The following is a 17,304-nucleotide window of genomic DNA, read 5'->3' as shown; positions in this document are numbered from 1 at the left end:
ACTCCAAACTGCAACACCATCCCAATCCTTTAGTCACTCACCTAGCATCACGTACTCTTCCTGACAACCCACCACGCCGACTTAAAAGAAATTGGTGCCGTGACCTATTGAATAAATGAACAAAAAAATAAATTACTAGAGGGTACCATCGCTGGATGATTTCCCTCATCATGTGCCTCATTGTATTTTTATTATGTATATAGTGTTATATCAATTATCTATTTTACTTATTGTGTTATATAATACAGATTGTAAATTTTCTAATAAAACAAATAAAAAAAAATTAAAAAAAAGTAGTATATCGTTATACAACGATGTAAAAGTTGATTTGAAGAAATTTTCGACATAAACAAATTTTGTGTTCATGTAAGCTAATAAATCAGTATTTTGAGCAGTTATGGTTTTTCGTGTGAAATAATTAAAAAATGTAGGTTCTGTTAAAATTAATAACTGCATATGTTCAGTCTGAAAAACTGGGATTCCTGTGCAAGCAAACGTTTTTTTGACTTTTTTTAAAGCAAAGACTATTTTGTCAGTCTCCACAATATAAGTAGATGTATTTGAACTTTCATCAATAGTATTTGACGTAATTAATGACGCTGGTCCATCATATAGGACACTGAAATCGTGTTCTTCACAGTTTATGTTATTGTTTGACCAGATAGTTTCACCCTTAACTTGGCAAGCATCAAAATATTAGAATGAAAATTTGAAAGTAGATATTTTTAAACTAATTTATGGTCGCTGAATTCAAAATTGTTATCAAAAAAAATTTTGGACTTGAAAGTTCAAAGTTATCAATTGTATCTTAAAAGATACATTGCCAGAAACCGATATTGTAGTTCCTGTATCTTTAAGGATACATTGCCAAGATAAGGTTATTATTTACATGTATACATATACAGCGAATAAATCAATATTTCAATTTGATTTTTCTAATTTAATTATTCTAAATTTAGAATTATTGTTTTTTTGATCTTGATCAGTACTATAAATAATCTATTTCTTATTTTATTATTTAAAATAGATTTAAAATATTTTCATAGGTTCAATTAATAATTAATAACGGTTGATTGAGACCACTATAGGAACTTTTTATTGTGTTTAAAAATTATTCAGTTCATCCTTTCGGTTTCGACTTAATATTATAAACATTTTTGTAAAATTAATAACAATAAATAAAATTAAAATTAAAATTCAAATTTTCCATGTCCTCTGGAAACTTGATATGTATAGTTATAAGTAATCATAACACAATTAAAAAAATATTTTAAAAATAACAAAATTAATCAAAATAAAATAACTTTTAACTAAAAATGATAAAAAAAAAAATGAAAAACTACATAATATTATAATACTAACGTATTTAACTTATTTTTGTTTATGAAATGTTTTAAAACAATTTCTTGTTGATATGATGCACAGCCTCGAATCACACTTGTCACATGAAAATGTTGTTTGACCAGTCTTGCACATTCTGCATCTTCCTTTTATTCCGACAATAGGCATATGGTCATAACGATCAAGTCTAACATCATCTATCGGTCGTGGTACAATTTTCTTTTTTATCTTTATATTTTCTGGTATACACATTTCTTTAGATTTTCTACCAACTTTTGGCTTATTTTTAGAGGACAGAGCAATCGCAATATTTATTCTGAATTCTTTTAGGCGCATAACCTTTTTTTCTTTTAGTTCCACGCAGTCCTTACGATATTGGAGCCAAGCATTATTGACACATACGTCTAATAATTGGGAAAAAATATTTAAGTACCACTTATGTGTTTTCATGTTCGTGCGATAAATTGCAATGAGCATATCAGCGAGGTCAACACCACCCATATGCGAATTATAATGTTTGACAATTTGAGGCATAGACACATCTACTCTAGACTTCGTAGTCTTATTATACCTTCTTGTAGTTGACAATGGATGCACTCCAACATAACTACTCGCTAAGCAAACAGATTTATTGTCAAACCATTTGACAACCATGACTTTTTTTTTTCTATCGCATTTTGCAGAGTAACTTCCTCTACCTTTTTTTTTTAATTTTTTTTCATCTAATAGTGGGCAATTTCTTAGGCGGTTTTGCTGTACTGTACCTAGACTAAGAATACCATACTTTTTTCTTAAGTGATAAATAAGTTCCGGTGATGTGAAAAAGTTGTCATAGTATATAACTGAAAGAGATTTTCTTGGTATCGTGGAAGCTAAAGCTAAAATTACCTTTCCACCCAAACCAAAATATTTGTTTTCATAATCAGTAAATTTAATATCCGTAAATGTACTTTCTCCACCATATGGCAAAATGTCAAATACTTGACCATTAATTCCAGCCCTTATAAAAAACTTAAAGCCCCATTTTTTGGGCTTGGACTTAATATATTGCCTACGAGAACCTGCTTTGGTTCCCTTATAGGGAATCATCATTTCATCAATAGAATAACGGTTTCCTTCTTCTTGGTTTAAACAATTCTGACGTATTTTATTAAGGAATGGCCGGATTTTATAAAATCTATCATTAGGGTCATATTCATCGTTATTTTGAAAATGAAGAGAACGTAATATTTTTTGGTATTTTTTTAGAGGCATAATATCTTGTACTTTAGGAACTCCCATCAAATTTGACCAATAGTCTGTGTAGGCCGGAAGTTTATTTACACCCATCCATAACTGAACTGCAAGAAAATCAGCTAGCTCTGCAGAAGATATATTAACAGATTTTCCAAATTTTTGAAAAGAATAAATATTACTTTCTTGCACAATTAAATCAAAAATATCATCGGAAAAAAATCGTTTGAAATATACATAAGGAGTTAATACTTCTTTATTATTAGTATGAAATTCGTAGTTTGGAATTTCAACTCCAAAATTAAATTGTTTTTCACTTTTCCATTTAAATTGCATATGTTCTATTTTATACTTTCTTGAGGACCTTGGAGAAACAAACTGAGCTTCAGGTAATGGAGAGGGTTGTGGTGAAGGTAAAGGAATGGGTGGCGTTCTTACATTATAGTTTAAAATTCGTTTTGAAGTTCTAGTAGACAATTGTTTAGATTTACTAGACATGCTTGCAGACGTACTTGGCTGTGGGGAAACAAATTCAGTTTCAGGCAATGGAAAAGTGCTAGATGTACTTGGCTTCGAAATATCTGACACGAAAGTTGGTGAAAAATTGGTGGTTGAAATTTCTTTTTCAATTATATTTTCATCGATACTATCAAAAAATTCTCTAGTCGCCTATCATTATAATATGTATAAATTAAAAATAAATCATATTTCTAAATTTATAAAAATATATTTATATTTACTTCATCAATTGGGTTCAATTCGAAATCTTTTAAAAGTTCATCTAACTCATTTTCATCAGCGTTCGCTGATAAAGAAGAAGAAGAAGAATCATAATTAAAGGTATAATCTACATGTTCGTCACTAGATTCGTTTCCAGAACTCCCACTACCTCTCAGTCAGGGGGGACCATACTTAATATTTGTTGGGTTCTTCTTCGTTGCATAGTGAAAGTTTACTAAATTAATATGAAGATAAATGTAAGTAAAATATAAGTTTATAAGGTAATAAATAATTTATAATATTTTATGAAAAACGAACATCTATAAAATAAAATAATATCTAGACCTATCAGTAATTGGTGATGTATCTTATAGGATACAATTAAAAAAATTAGTAAAATGAGTATTTATTGGCAATGTATCTTGTAGGATACAATTAGTAAAATTAATGAAATGGGCAGTTCATGGCGATGTATCTTATAAGATACATATACTTTGAACACTTATTTAATACATAAACATTATTTAATTATATAATATTATGAATACACGTTGCAAAACTACTTACCAATACGTTGTTTTTATAAAAATATAATCAATAACGTATTTATGTCGTCTAAAAACAAAACGAAAAACGCCGACACACGCTATCTGATAACATAAAAAAAACAGATGACCAAAACCTAAATATTAGATAATGAGTTAATACAGTGATACCAAATTTTTTTCTGTTTTCAAACTATACGTAACGCAGTGTATCCGAAAAGTCTAATCAAAAATATCTTTAAATATTATTGAATTAAAAATTCGCAAACTTGACGTATCTTAAAAGATACTACACCAAGTTAAGGGATAAAAAGACTACGTCGATCTCGCCTTTCTTTTCTTCCGTTTGTTGGTACGGTCCGTAATCATCACGACGGACACGACCACAATAGTATTGATATAAGAATATTGTATAAAAATAAGAAACACAATATTCTGTGGTATAAGTGGGTAGGTACTATCACTATGGCAATATTAGGTACCTCTAAACAGGTTACACATATTGTGGCGATACCGTAGTATCACCACTACTACGGTTATTATTGTATGTCTTTATTGTAACTTGTACTAAATTATTGTATCGCGTACCGAATTATTGTGTCGTTCCTTATCTTATGTGCCAATCGCGTCTCCGACTCTGTTCACCGCGCTCCCCTTCCACCATGTACGACTCTCCACGGTGTTAACGACACCTCGCGCGACGCACCAACGAGTGACTCTCGTTTTTTTTGCGTCCGATCAGATAAGTTTCCCTGGCACCACAAAGTTAAAAAATCCATTTTTTTTTCTGTGCCATTAATTGTACCATCATTTGTACCCATTTTTACCACCCATTTGGAAATTTGTACCGATAAATTTCTCCCGGAAAAATCAATTTTCTTCTACGTGTGCCATGAAAAAGTTTCCCGGTACCCGGAATCACACCAAATTAACTATGTGACATGTGTCTATGTTTTTCTTAAATAAAGTATAACTTTTTTATCTTTTATATGACTGAAAACATAACATAATAATAATTATATCTGGTGTATCGAATATTGATAATAGAAATAACAGTAGCTCAAATAAAAAATTAAAAATACAATATTAAATGATAACACTAAAAAGAATTGTGGTATTAAATAAAATCTATTGTACCATTAACCCGTGCAATGATTTGTACAATTTTAGTAAGAAGAACCATTTTAAAGAATAACCCAATGTTAATTTGTGTATTTATTGTATAGAATATAGGGTAATCGGTCAAAATATCCAAGGACAAAATATCCACGGACAAAATATCCAAACCAAAATATCCAAGGAAAAAATATCCAACGGTCAAAATATCCACGGACAAAATATCCAAATATATCCGTTTTTTCCGAAAATAAGTGCATTACACTTTATTTTCTAATAAAATATAAATATATTATATTATAATACATAAATTAATAAAATAATATAAAATAAAATGTAAAATAATCTTATTTTTTTAATAAAATTAATAATTAATTTATAAAGAAAATAAGTGCATTACACTTTACTTGCTAATAAAATTAGCTCAAATACTCAAATAATATTAAGCATTTTGACAAGAAAAATAAAATTTTATAAATAAAAAAAATGTATAATATAATAGAAAAGGATCTAGGAACTGATCCGGTTTCTATACAATTCCATAGCTCTCCCAATCCACCCATGAGCTTTTAATTGTTGTTACTTGCTGATATATAATATTATATATATATATCATGGACGTATTTAGAAATGTCTCATATAATAAAAAATACGTTGCTGTATAGTGTATATATATATATATTATATTTATGACAATAATATTATATAATATTAATAAAGTTCGCAAATCTCAGCTCATGGATCGACGCGCTGTATATATCATACACGCACCCACAATAATAGTAAAATGTAATAATACGTATATAATAATATAATAATTGTATTTCAACCTGGAAATTACACGAGACGCTAAGCCATAATAGGTACGTATTACGTATCTTATCGTTTACATTTTCGACAAGACAAGTGTGAGTGAGAGTGACTATAGTGATTTTATCAGATTATTATTTATTAGATCATGTTATATTGTACCCATCAGCCATACGGACTATAAGCTGTGGCCTATATTTAGTGTCTGTTTTCCAAACTTCGAAATATAAATCTAAAATACATCATTATTGTCTTCATTGTCGTTAACGTTGTTCGGTTTTCGTGTTATAGTGAAGTGCAGCTTATAAATTTATTAAAATTTAATAATATGGAAATAACGAGTTCAAACAAAGGTGGTTTAAAAGCCTTATTTAGTGGACATATGTATACTATTAAATATAAAGGTATTAAAAAAAATATCATGGCGCTGTGTAAAATCAAATGTATTAAAATGTCCAGGGATTTTACAATCTGAATTGGATTATTCTGAACCGCACATAATAAAAACACATTTAATGACATGTACCAAAAATACAGAGAAAATTAATGTAACAAAATATGTGAATGAAATGATTCAACTTGCTGTGCATAGTGAAAAAAAAGCCGGGACAAATATTTTCCGAAGTGGTAGCAAAAGTGGACCATAACACAAAAGCTCTGATGCCAGCCGAAGACACTGTAAAAAGAAGATTAAGAAGACAAAAATCTAAAACTAATCCAATAAATCCTAATTGTCTCAATGAGTTAGTTATAGAGGATGAATGGTGTTATTTGAGTGACAAGTCAACACGCTTTTTGTTGCACGATAACGGGACTGACAAAACTGAACGGATAATTATTTTTGCAACAGATAATGGTTTGAAATATTTAACTGAAGCTTCGACCTGGTACATGGATGGAAATTTTTCAATGGCTCCAGTAATATTTCATCAATTGTATGTCATTCGCGTTAAAATAAATAGTGTTTTTATAACTGCCGCTTTCATTTTACTCAAAAACAAAACCGAATCAAGTTACGAAAATATGTTTCAAATTATAATGCATAAATGTGCCGAAAAAAATTTATTTCCAGACCCACAAATTATTAATGTGGACTTTGAAAAAGCAGTTATAAATTCCATAAAAACTGTTATTGGAGAAGATGTGCAAATCCAGGGATGCTTTTTTCATCTCTGCCTGAGTACACATAGAAAAATACAGCAGTTAGGTCTTGAACAATTATATAGATCAAATGAGGAATTTTCACATTTTTGTGGCATGCTAGACAGCCTGGCATTTTTACCAATAAATGATATTGATACAGGTAAGTAGTTAAAACGTAAAATATAATTTATTAAAAAACTTATTAAATTAAAAGTAAATTTGAAAAAAAAAGTAACAAGTTATTTATTAACGTTTAAACTTTTAACTCGTTTATTTATTAAATAAATATTATTTAAAATTAACGAGATTCTCAACAATAATAAGTTATCATATTTTAAAAAGTATTCATGTTTTTAAAAATATTTTTTTACATAGTTTCAAGTTGTTAAAAAAATAACGTATTTTAATAAAAAATTATATTTTTAAACATTTTACGGGGTAACCCCGTAAAACTCCACTCCACACAAATATAATTTTTTTTTAATAAAAACGTTGCTTTTTTAACAACTTGAAACTATGTAAAAAAATATTTTCAAAAACCTGAATGCTTTTTGAAATAATGAAACAAATAATAATAATTTAAAACATTGATTTTTTTTTAGGTTTATCATATTTAAAAAGTGTCATGCCTGAAGAAGCCACAGATTTGGTCGAATATTTTGAGCGCACGTATATAGGGTCCTATAAAAGAGTCGGAAACGGGCAATCGGAGACACGTATAAAATTGCGAAAAAACATCTCCTCATTTTCCACCATCTGTCTGGAATGTAAACGATGCAACATTAAATAACGGAGATCGGACTAACAATGTATGTGAGGGATGGAATAATCGGTTTTCAAACTTAGTAAGTGTTTATTATTAGAAATTAAAATTAAATTATTCAATATAATTTATTTAATATTGATTTAGGTTAATCACAAGCATCCAACAATTTGGACATTAATTACTAAGATGCGGCATGAAAATGCAGCAGACGAAACGAAAGTCGCACAGCGTCAACTGGGTACCATTGGACCACCAACGAAAAAAAATAAAAAATACTTATTAAAACATATTTGCGAAGAATACAATGATAGAACTAGGGACATTCCCAATTTTTTAAATGCAATAGCTAATTTTATTCGACAATAATTAAGATACAATTTCTTATTTTCTTTATAAATTAATTATTAATTTTATTAAAAAATAAGATTATTTTACATTTTATTTTATATTATTTTATTAATTTATGTATTATAATATAATATATTTATATTTTATTAGATTTATTAGAAAATAAAGTGTAATGCACTTATTTTCGGAAAAACGGATATATTTGGATATTTTGTCCTTGGATATTTTGACCTAGATTCAGAATATAGATGTATACTTAATACTTATACATAAGCAATATGATAAAATTATTATCATACAATATATACAGAGTAAAAACTAATGTGCATAAAAGTGAAATATGCATTTAAATTTAATAAATTACCTTTTATTATAATCGCTTATTATTGTAAAATGTAGATATATGTTGTACCTATATATTGTCTAGTGCATATATTTACTCTCGCCGATAAGGTATACCTATATAGTAACTAGTAAGTACCTATTTTGTAATACTTTGCTTGTGAAACATGAATAATGATACGTATTAATGGATTTCAAATTTGTCATTTAGTTGTAAAGTATTAACATAATACCTACTAGATGACTATCCCAATTCCCAAGTTTATGATACTATTTACTAAGTTGTACTTCTTACACTAAAAAATTAATTAATGAACAGATACATTAATAATAAATTAATGTATTAATTACTTATTAGTTACTATTTCCTTAGCTACTTTTAATAAATTTTATTATTAAATTCTCTCTTCCATTATTTTTGATTACAAAACTAACAAAATATTATCCATTTTATCACAAATATCTTGATAATGTTATATTTAGGGTTAGGATGTTTATGACTTTTGCATATTTTTTCTTTTAGTCGTGCACATTACAGACCAAGTTATAAATTTGTTTTGTGCGACATAGAATCAGATACATTCAATTTTATTTTGCATATTTTTGCATATTTTGAAAAAAATTGTAAATAAATGAATATTTTCCCAAAAAATAACTTAAATACAATATAAACCTCAATAAATACAAATAGGTGGGCACAGTCGGTTTCATCTTTAACGAAAATGAGAAAATATGAAACCCGTAGTATATAATTAACTTATCTTTATTACTTACTTATCTTAACTTTAATCCTACGTTTATTAATCATGTTTACGACCGATGATTGTGATAGTGTGCCGATAGGACAAAATAACTTACATTATAAAATCTTTAGTTTAGTGTGTGGTGTGCCACAGGTAGGTACCGTGTAGACTGTAGTGTTATTGATATATTTTAGTACCTATACGCGTTTTATTCACACTAAAAATGCCCAAAGTAAAATGTTCCAATTCTGCTCGACTACACAAATTTATTTTGGAGTTTGGCGAGGATGTATTTTCAACGGACGGGTTAGTGATGTTATGTAAAATATGTGGAGTCAAAATTGCATCAGAAAAAAAATTTACTTTAAAACAACACATCGTAAGCGGAAAACATGTAAGGGCATTACAACGCAAGGAAACTCAAGAAAGGGCGACAACACAAATATTTATCTCAGACACAAAAAAATCATCGTTCAATGAAGAACTTTGTCAAGTATTTTTATCATCAAATATACCATTAAATAAATTAAACAACGTAGAATTTCGAAGTTTTCTTGAAAAATATATCAAACATGATATACCAAATGAGTCTACGTTGCGCAAAAATTATTTAAATCAATGTTACATTAATACAATGGATCAAATCAGAAAATATGTTGCGAATAATAAAATATGGGTTTCAATTGATGAAAGTACGAATACAGATGGACGATATGTCGGCAATGTAATTATTGGGACACTGGAAGTTAATAAACTCGGTAAAACGTTTTTACTTAACTGCGAAATTTTAGAAAAGACAAACCATTCAACAATTGTTCAATTATTCGAAAATTCTATGCTTTTATTATGGCCAGAAGGCATAAAACGAGAAAATATTTTGCTTTTTGTAACTGACGCTGCGCCTTACATGATAAAAGCTGGAAAAACTATAAAAGTATTGTATTCAAAATGTCAACATCTAACGTGTTTGGCACATGCGTTACACCGAGTTACAGAAGAAATCAGAGGCAAATTCCCAGATGTAAATGATCTTATATCAAATTGTAAAAAGATTTTTCTTAAATCACCTTATCGTATTCAACGTTTTAGAAGTATTCTACCGGGAGTTCCATTGCCTCCCGAACCTATTTTGACTAGGTGGGGTACGTGGCTATCAACAGTTAACTATTATTGCGAAAACTACGATGGTCTTAAATCAGTTATTTTCGAATTAAATTCTGAAGATGCAATTAGTATAACAAACGCTCAACGTTTATTTGAAAAATCAAATTTAGAAACCAACTTAATTTATATAAAAGCTAATTTTGGCTTTTTATCAACGGAAATAACTCGTTTAGAAACCAATGGATTATTATTAACTGAATTTCTTAAAATTATACAGAACGCTGAAAAATCATTGGAAAATGTGCCAAACCATGTCGGAGAAATTATTAAAAATAAAATGAAGTGTGTTTTGAGTAAAAATCCAGTATATATCAAAACAATAGTGAAAATTGCTGAAATACTTGATGGAAATGAAACTTCAAAAGACAGTTTACCAGCTGAACTAACAGCAGATTAATGTGTACATTTTAAATATGCACCCATCACATCTGTTGATGTTGAACGAAGTTTTTCGGCTTACAAAAATGTATTATCCGACAACCGACGCAAGTTTCTATTTGAAAACCTTAAAAAAACCCTTATCGTTCAAGTCAATCAAGAGAGTACGTAAAAAAATAACTTAAGTATAAATAATAATAAATTTAATTTACATCTATATTATTTTCAGAATTGTATCAAAAGTAACACAAAAGAAAGCAGTGACAATAAATCTACGCATAGTATGTACATCTATGTTTTTAATTTCAAAATATCATATTTTTGTATATAAGTTTAAAGTTATAAAAGAAGTTGTAAATTAATTTAAAATACATTTTTCATTAGGAATACAATTTTAAAATGACATGTTTAATTTTTTTTAAGGGCATATTTTGATATTTATTGTGCATATTTGCATGCATTTTTTAGTGTTTTTAACGTCATAAACATCCTAACCCTAGTTATATTATACATCAATATCTATAATGTTCATTATTATTTCATTTTCTATTAATATACATAAATGTTATTTTGATATCCATGATAAGATTAATATTAGAGTATTACTATTCAGTAGCTACTCACGCATTTCTATAATTTAATTTTAGAAATAATTTTCCAAAAATCTTTTGTTTTGTTGATTTAGTGAAGACATTGACACTTATTTGTAATTTATAATTGTAATTAATGATATATTGATATATTATTTACTTGTCTTATTGATCGCTATCGTCATCGTGTACCTACGTAATTCTAAAAATGTGTACCAAACGTGGTAGAATTCCGACTGTACAAAGTCATTTAATAAACAATGAAATTAAAAACCATAAAGACCAAATACTTCAAGCTGTAAATATGAATGAAGAAAACGGCAAACGTAAGTAAAACAAAAATAATTACTAATTAGGTAGTCAACGATAAATTATAAGTTATACTAGTTATAGGTACTGTTAATTAATATACTTATAAATATCTGAAAATGAAGGAACTATTTTGTTAGCCAGTTTATTATTTTGGAATTATGTAGTTTGGTGTATAGGTACCTATTGAAAACAACAGGAAAACTTAAACTTTGTATTTGGATTTAGTTCCGGGTTATTGAAAATAGTATAATATTTAATGTTATATCATATTCATTATTACAATATTGTTATAAATTATAAAGTTTTTTGTAGTTTAATTGTTTAATAGTAAATTTCGTACTTACTATTCCCAAAGATCCTAGTTCAAATCTAAATAGTTCATTATTTCTTTAACATTATTTTCTTACGTTTAAATGGTAACGATACAATATGTTGGTAATGAACAATTCATTAATTTGTATTTCCAAGTACTATATACTTCACCCTTTCATTTCCAAATTTTGTTCTGATAAAAAAAAAAATTTTTGTTCCTTATCACTTATATAGTTATATACGTGACCAAACAAAGATTTATTTTGAGTTTGAAAATTGTTTGATCACTAAGTCCTAAGTTATTGTGATATGCTATTGTAAATGTAGTTTTGGCGTGAGGCCAACCACCTCACACAGGAAAAAAAAATATGGGTTCCAGAACAACACAAAACCAAGCCTCGGATGAAAAAATTTTTTGGATAAGTTTAATCTCGGAACCTGGAATGTGCGATCGCTGTACATAAGTTTGGGAAAGTGTTCGAGGAACTATTCAACCCACAAACGCACCAAGACCATACGCAAATTGAGTACTATACAACAGAACCTGAAGACGTAGAACCAACGGACGACGAAGTTAGAATGATCATAAACACTCTTAAAAACAATAAACCGCCAGGTGAAGATGGCTTAGCTTCAGAACTCTTAAAGTATGGTGGTGAGGAACTAATAAGAGAAGTAGGGAAATTAATCAGAGATGTATGGCATAAAGAAGAAATACCAAAAGAATGGCAACTAGCAATAATATGTCCAATTTATAAAAAGGGAGACAGTTCAAGATACCAAAATTACCGAGGAATATCGTTACTAAATACAATGTACAAATTATTGTCAGGTCTCATACTAAACAGAATAAAACCTTACATAAAAGACATCATTGGGGACTACCAATGTGGTTTTATGAGTGGTAAATCCACCATAGATCACATTTTCACTGTTAAACAACTAGTTGAGGAACATTATGAATTCGACAATGATCTACATCTACTATTTATTGACTATAAACAGGCTTATGATTCAATTAATAGAGAAGTACTATGGGACACACTTATAACCTTTGGGATACTAGCTAAGATAGTGAAAATGATCAAATTATGTATGAATAAAACCAGATGTAAAGTTAGATTCAATCAGCATATATCAGATGAATTTGAAGTTAAGACATCGACAGGGAGATGCCCTATCCCCAATACTCTTTAATATAGCTTTAGAAATGGTAGTTAGAAAAACTCAGAAAAAATATGGTGGGGTAAACTTGGAAGAGAACAGAAGACAATGCGGAATACTAGCGTACGCAGATGATATTATCATATTGGGATCAGACAGTCAAGAAGTCAAAGCAGAAACCAAAGAACTAATAATAAACAGCAAAGACATTGGATTACAAATAAACGAAGGGAAAACCTAATATATGGTAATATCTAGGCGAGAAAATCACGAAGAAAATTTAGAAGTTGAGAATTATAAATTTGAAAGAGTACAACATTTTAAATACCTGGATGTTACAATAAATAGCAAAAATAATAATCACGATGAAATTAAAATAAGACTAACTGCAGCAAATAAATGCTATTACGGAGTAACGAGTATACTAAAATCAAAACAGGTATCACTCAAATCAAAAATTACAATATACAAGGTAATTATCAGACCAGTCCTTCTATATGCGTGTGAAACATGGCCAACGACTAAAGGAGACGAAGACAAATTAGCAATACTCGAAAGAAGAATATTAAGAAGAATATTTGGGCCAAAAATAAATAACATGACACAACAATATGAGAAAAGAAACAATATAGAAATACAACAGTTATATAAAGAGCCAGACATAGTAGCAGTATTAAAAAAATAGGAGAATGGCATGGGCCGGTCATGTATGGAGGTCAAATGGTCTTATGAAAGAAGTTTTAAAATGGAAACCCCAGGGGAAAAGACCACTTGGCAGGCCGAAACAAAGGTGGATCGACAAAGTGGAGAAGAACTTAGCAGAGATCGGAATACGAGATGGAGAAACAATAGCACAAGACAGAGACAGATGGAAGCAAGTTTGTGTTGCGGTAATGGGCCTCAATGAACTTTAAAAACTGAAGAAGAAGAAATGCAGTTGGGCATTAAAAGTTGTCACTTTCTATGTTTTTTTAATAGAATTTGGGCAACAATAGATTTAGATACAAAACAATAAATCAAGTATTTTTAGCTTTTTTTTTTTTGATAAATCTTAAATATTTTACAATTAAAAATTAAATGTTTTATAAACCAAATAAACATTATTACAAAAGGAACGGTTAACGAACAAATCAACAAAGCAGTGTTGATATTTATTGATAGAAAATATGATGACTATGATGTTTAATTGCCATTTTAATGGCATAATGTTTACAGCACCATAAAATGATAACATTAAATGTTAAATAAAAATATTATTTCATAATATGTAAACAATAATAGTTTAGCCTCAAGAAAATAAAATTTGGGAATTTTAGTGTTTGTATTATTTTGGAATTAAAAGAAATGGTGATATGAAAAAAAAAATATTGACGAATAATTTTATTTTGGTAATAATCAACTTATACAATAGCTTTATTTGAGTCCGTATTGATTTCTTATCATTTTTTTACGTATTCTACACATGTGTTTATGTATAAGTCGATGATTACATAACAAAAATAATTTGAATTGAATTTGATAACAATATTTCTTTTATTATGCCATTGAAATTGCACTGGGGACTGAAAGGGCTAAAAATAATGTATGCAGAAAACATGTAGTGAAACCATTATCACCAACAGTGAAAAAAAACAGTTTTAGTTCGGAATAATTTTAAAGATCAACAATACAATGCAGACAGTGATAAACAAAAAATAAATTATTACATTTTTATTGCTATTACTTTATTACTATAAATTTTACCCGTTTATAATTATTTTAATTTAGATTATTTTTTTGAAAGTTATTTATAAGTTATATTTTTGAAATTATTATATTTAACAAATTTTTGCGGTATTGTCTTATTTTTGTGTGTAGTAATAGAAAGCACTAATAATTTTCAAGACATTTTGAAACTACTTTGAGCTATTTATAGATAATTAAACATTTTTATTATTTAGCTTATTTAAAAAATATCTATAAAAAATATTTGACTTCTCAAAAATTCTGGAAAATTTAATACAATAGGTTTCCCATAAGTTGTCTTAAAATAATTAAAAATATTTACATGAGTGTATGAAGTTCAATATTTCACGAAAATCATCAACATTAAGAAAAATTGCATATTTTTTTGTTGTTAAAAATTTATAAAATGTTAACTGTAAAAAAAATATACAAATTTAAAATATTTATTATAATATAATATTATACCTAAAATTTTAATAATAAATAAAAGGTTCTTAATAAACTTTACTTATGAGAATATTATAAATAAAATGTTTTCTAAAAAAAAAAACAAAATTTATGAACTTTGAAGTTAAAATTTATACGAAATAGGAAATTTGCACTAAATATACAATATATACACTAATGATTTCTAATCAAACGATTTTAGATTTTTACTATACTACATACAATGTTAAATGTTAGAACATACAATTGTTACTAAACATATTTAAATTATTATTTTCTGTACGTCATATAACTTATAATAAAATTTAATAATTTGAGATAAAGCTAGCAAAATTGAAGCTCATATTTCTATAAAAAAATTTGTTTCTTAAACGAAATATACTCATTTTTATCGTTTTTTTTTTTTTTTTGTAATTTTAATGTATTATTCTTATATTATATTTCTACACAAATACACACGTGAATTGAAAAAAATATTTTGATTGAATTTAAGCTATAATTTCTAATAAATACCAATGTAAATAAATTCCGCAATAAAAAAAATCTAAAATGACCATCTCTGTTTAGAAGCACTTTTCATTGTAAAACTAAAATTTAATAAATTTTCAAGTTTTTTGACCTAGTAAACATTTTTTAACAATAATAATTTTAAAAAAAAAAATTATAAAAATCAAAATTTTCTTATGGCTATATGTTATAACGTTATAAATAGCTCAATCGTCAAAATATTTTAAAAATTCCATATAGCTACAGATTTTTTATTTTAAAGTTACATTAAAAAACAACAACAATTTTTTTTAAAAAGCACTTTTGCATGTAAATCTGAGTTTTTTTCTTTGATGTTATGATGGTTTTTTTTATGGAGCTTTTCAAAAATATTGAGAATTCTTTTTTACCCCAAAAGTACCAATTAGATTCACTTTCCATAAAAGTAGTGTAAGTAAAAAATTGATGTATTTTTATTTTTTACAATCACCAAAAGTGATAACAGATAAATTAATTTTAATAAAAATATTTAAAATAATATCAAAAGCATTTTTACTTAGATTAAATTTTAAATTATATATTTCACATTTAATGTATATTTTTATTTAATTTATAATTTTAAAAGATATATTTAGTAAAAATTTAAGGATTTGGCTAGAAATTGCTGATGTAATTAATGAAAAATATAGGTCTAGTATGACATCAGAATCCATCCGTATTCGTGTTGCATTAAATAGAGATAATATCAAAAAAAGAAATTGGCCTAATTAATCAAATAGATATTAATTCTGATAACAGCAAAATCGCCAATAATGGTATGAATTTAAATAATAGGTACATATAGTATGAACTTTTTAAATACATTATATTTATCTATAGATTGTTCAATTAATAATGGTTGTGTATCTTCAAGTACAGAAGAAAGCGATGATAAAGATAAAGGTAACATAATTTTTGATATTACTTTATCCACGGATGAATGGAAAACTATACAGTCTCGAAAAAAACCTATTTTGAAAAATCTGGTCCAAGGACGTATAAATTAGTATCTCCTTATGAATGGACCAATTGCATTCATGAACATTTTTTTTCTACATACTAGACTTGCGTGTTGCTTAACATTTAAAAAAGCTAATGTGAGTTGGAATGGGATGGTATTTTTATCAATACGTGGTAGATGCACAACCTGTGGTTCGATTTTCGATGGGAAAATTATTGATATCCCTGCAATGCAGTGGCGTGGCGTGTGTATTAACTCTTTCCGGCACGGTGGGATAAACGTAATCCCACCAAAAAAATAACCCATTCGACACGGTGGGACAAATAGCATACCACCTATAAAATATTTTTTTTCTATTTTTGAATCGTCTGTTGGTTTAATTTAAGACATTTAATATGTTTTTCATTATATATAGCTTTTGTATATAAATTCTTAGAAAGCTAACATTATTAAATATAATTTAATTAATTTTTCCAAATTATTAGTTTTAAATATTTATTCTTAAAATCTAAATTTTAATTTTCTCCTTATTGAATCGATCAATTAGTTTGATTATTATTTCATTGAATTCCAAATATAATATAGTTTATTTTGGTTTTGGTTTTAATAAATTATTCTA

At 27.5% G+C, this 17,304-nt stretch overlaps 1 pseudogene; it reads left to right on the top strand.

Moving 5' to 3' along the window:
* Positions 1 to 6,425: 6,425 nt before the first annotated feature.
* On the top strand, positions 6,426 to 7,982 carry LOC112596184 (annotated as a pseudogene).
* Positions 7,983 to 17,304: the final 9,322 nt, after the last annotated feature.

Source organism: Melanaphis sacchari, unplaced genomic scaffold (genome assembly GCF_002803265.2).
Source record: "Melanaphis sacchari strain LSU unplaced genomic scaffold, SCAv2.0 Contig307_pilon_pilon, whole genome shotgun sequence".
NCBI lineage: Eukaryota > Metazoa > Arthropoda > Insecta > Hemiptera > Aphididae > Melanaphis > Melanaphis sacchari.
The sequence above is the reverse complement of the archived record's forward strand: the minus strand, read 5'-3'. Positions and strand labels throughout refer to the sequence as shown.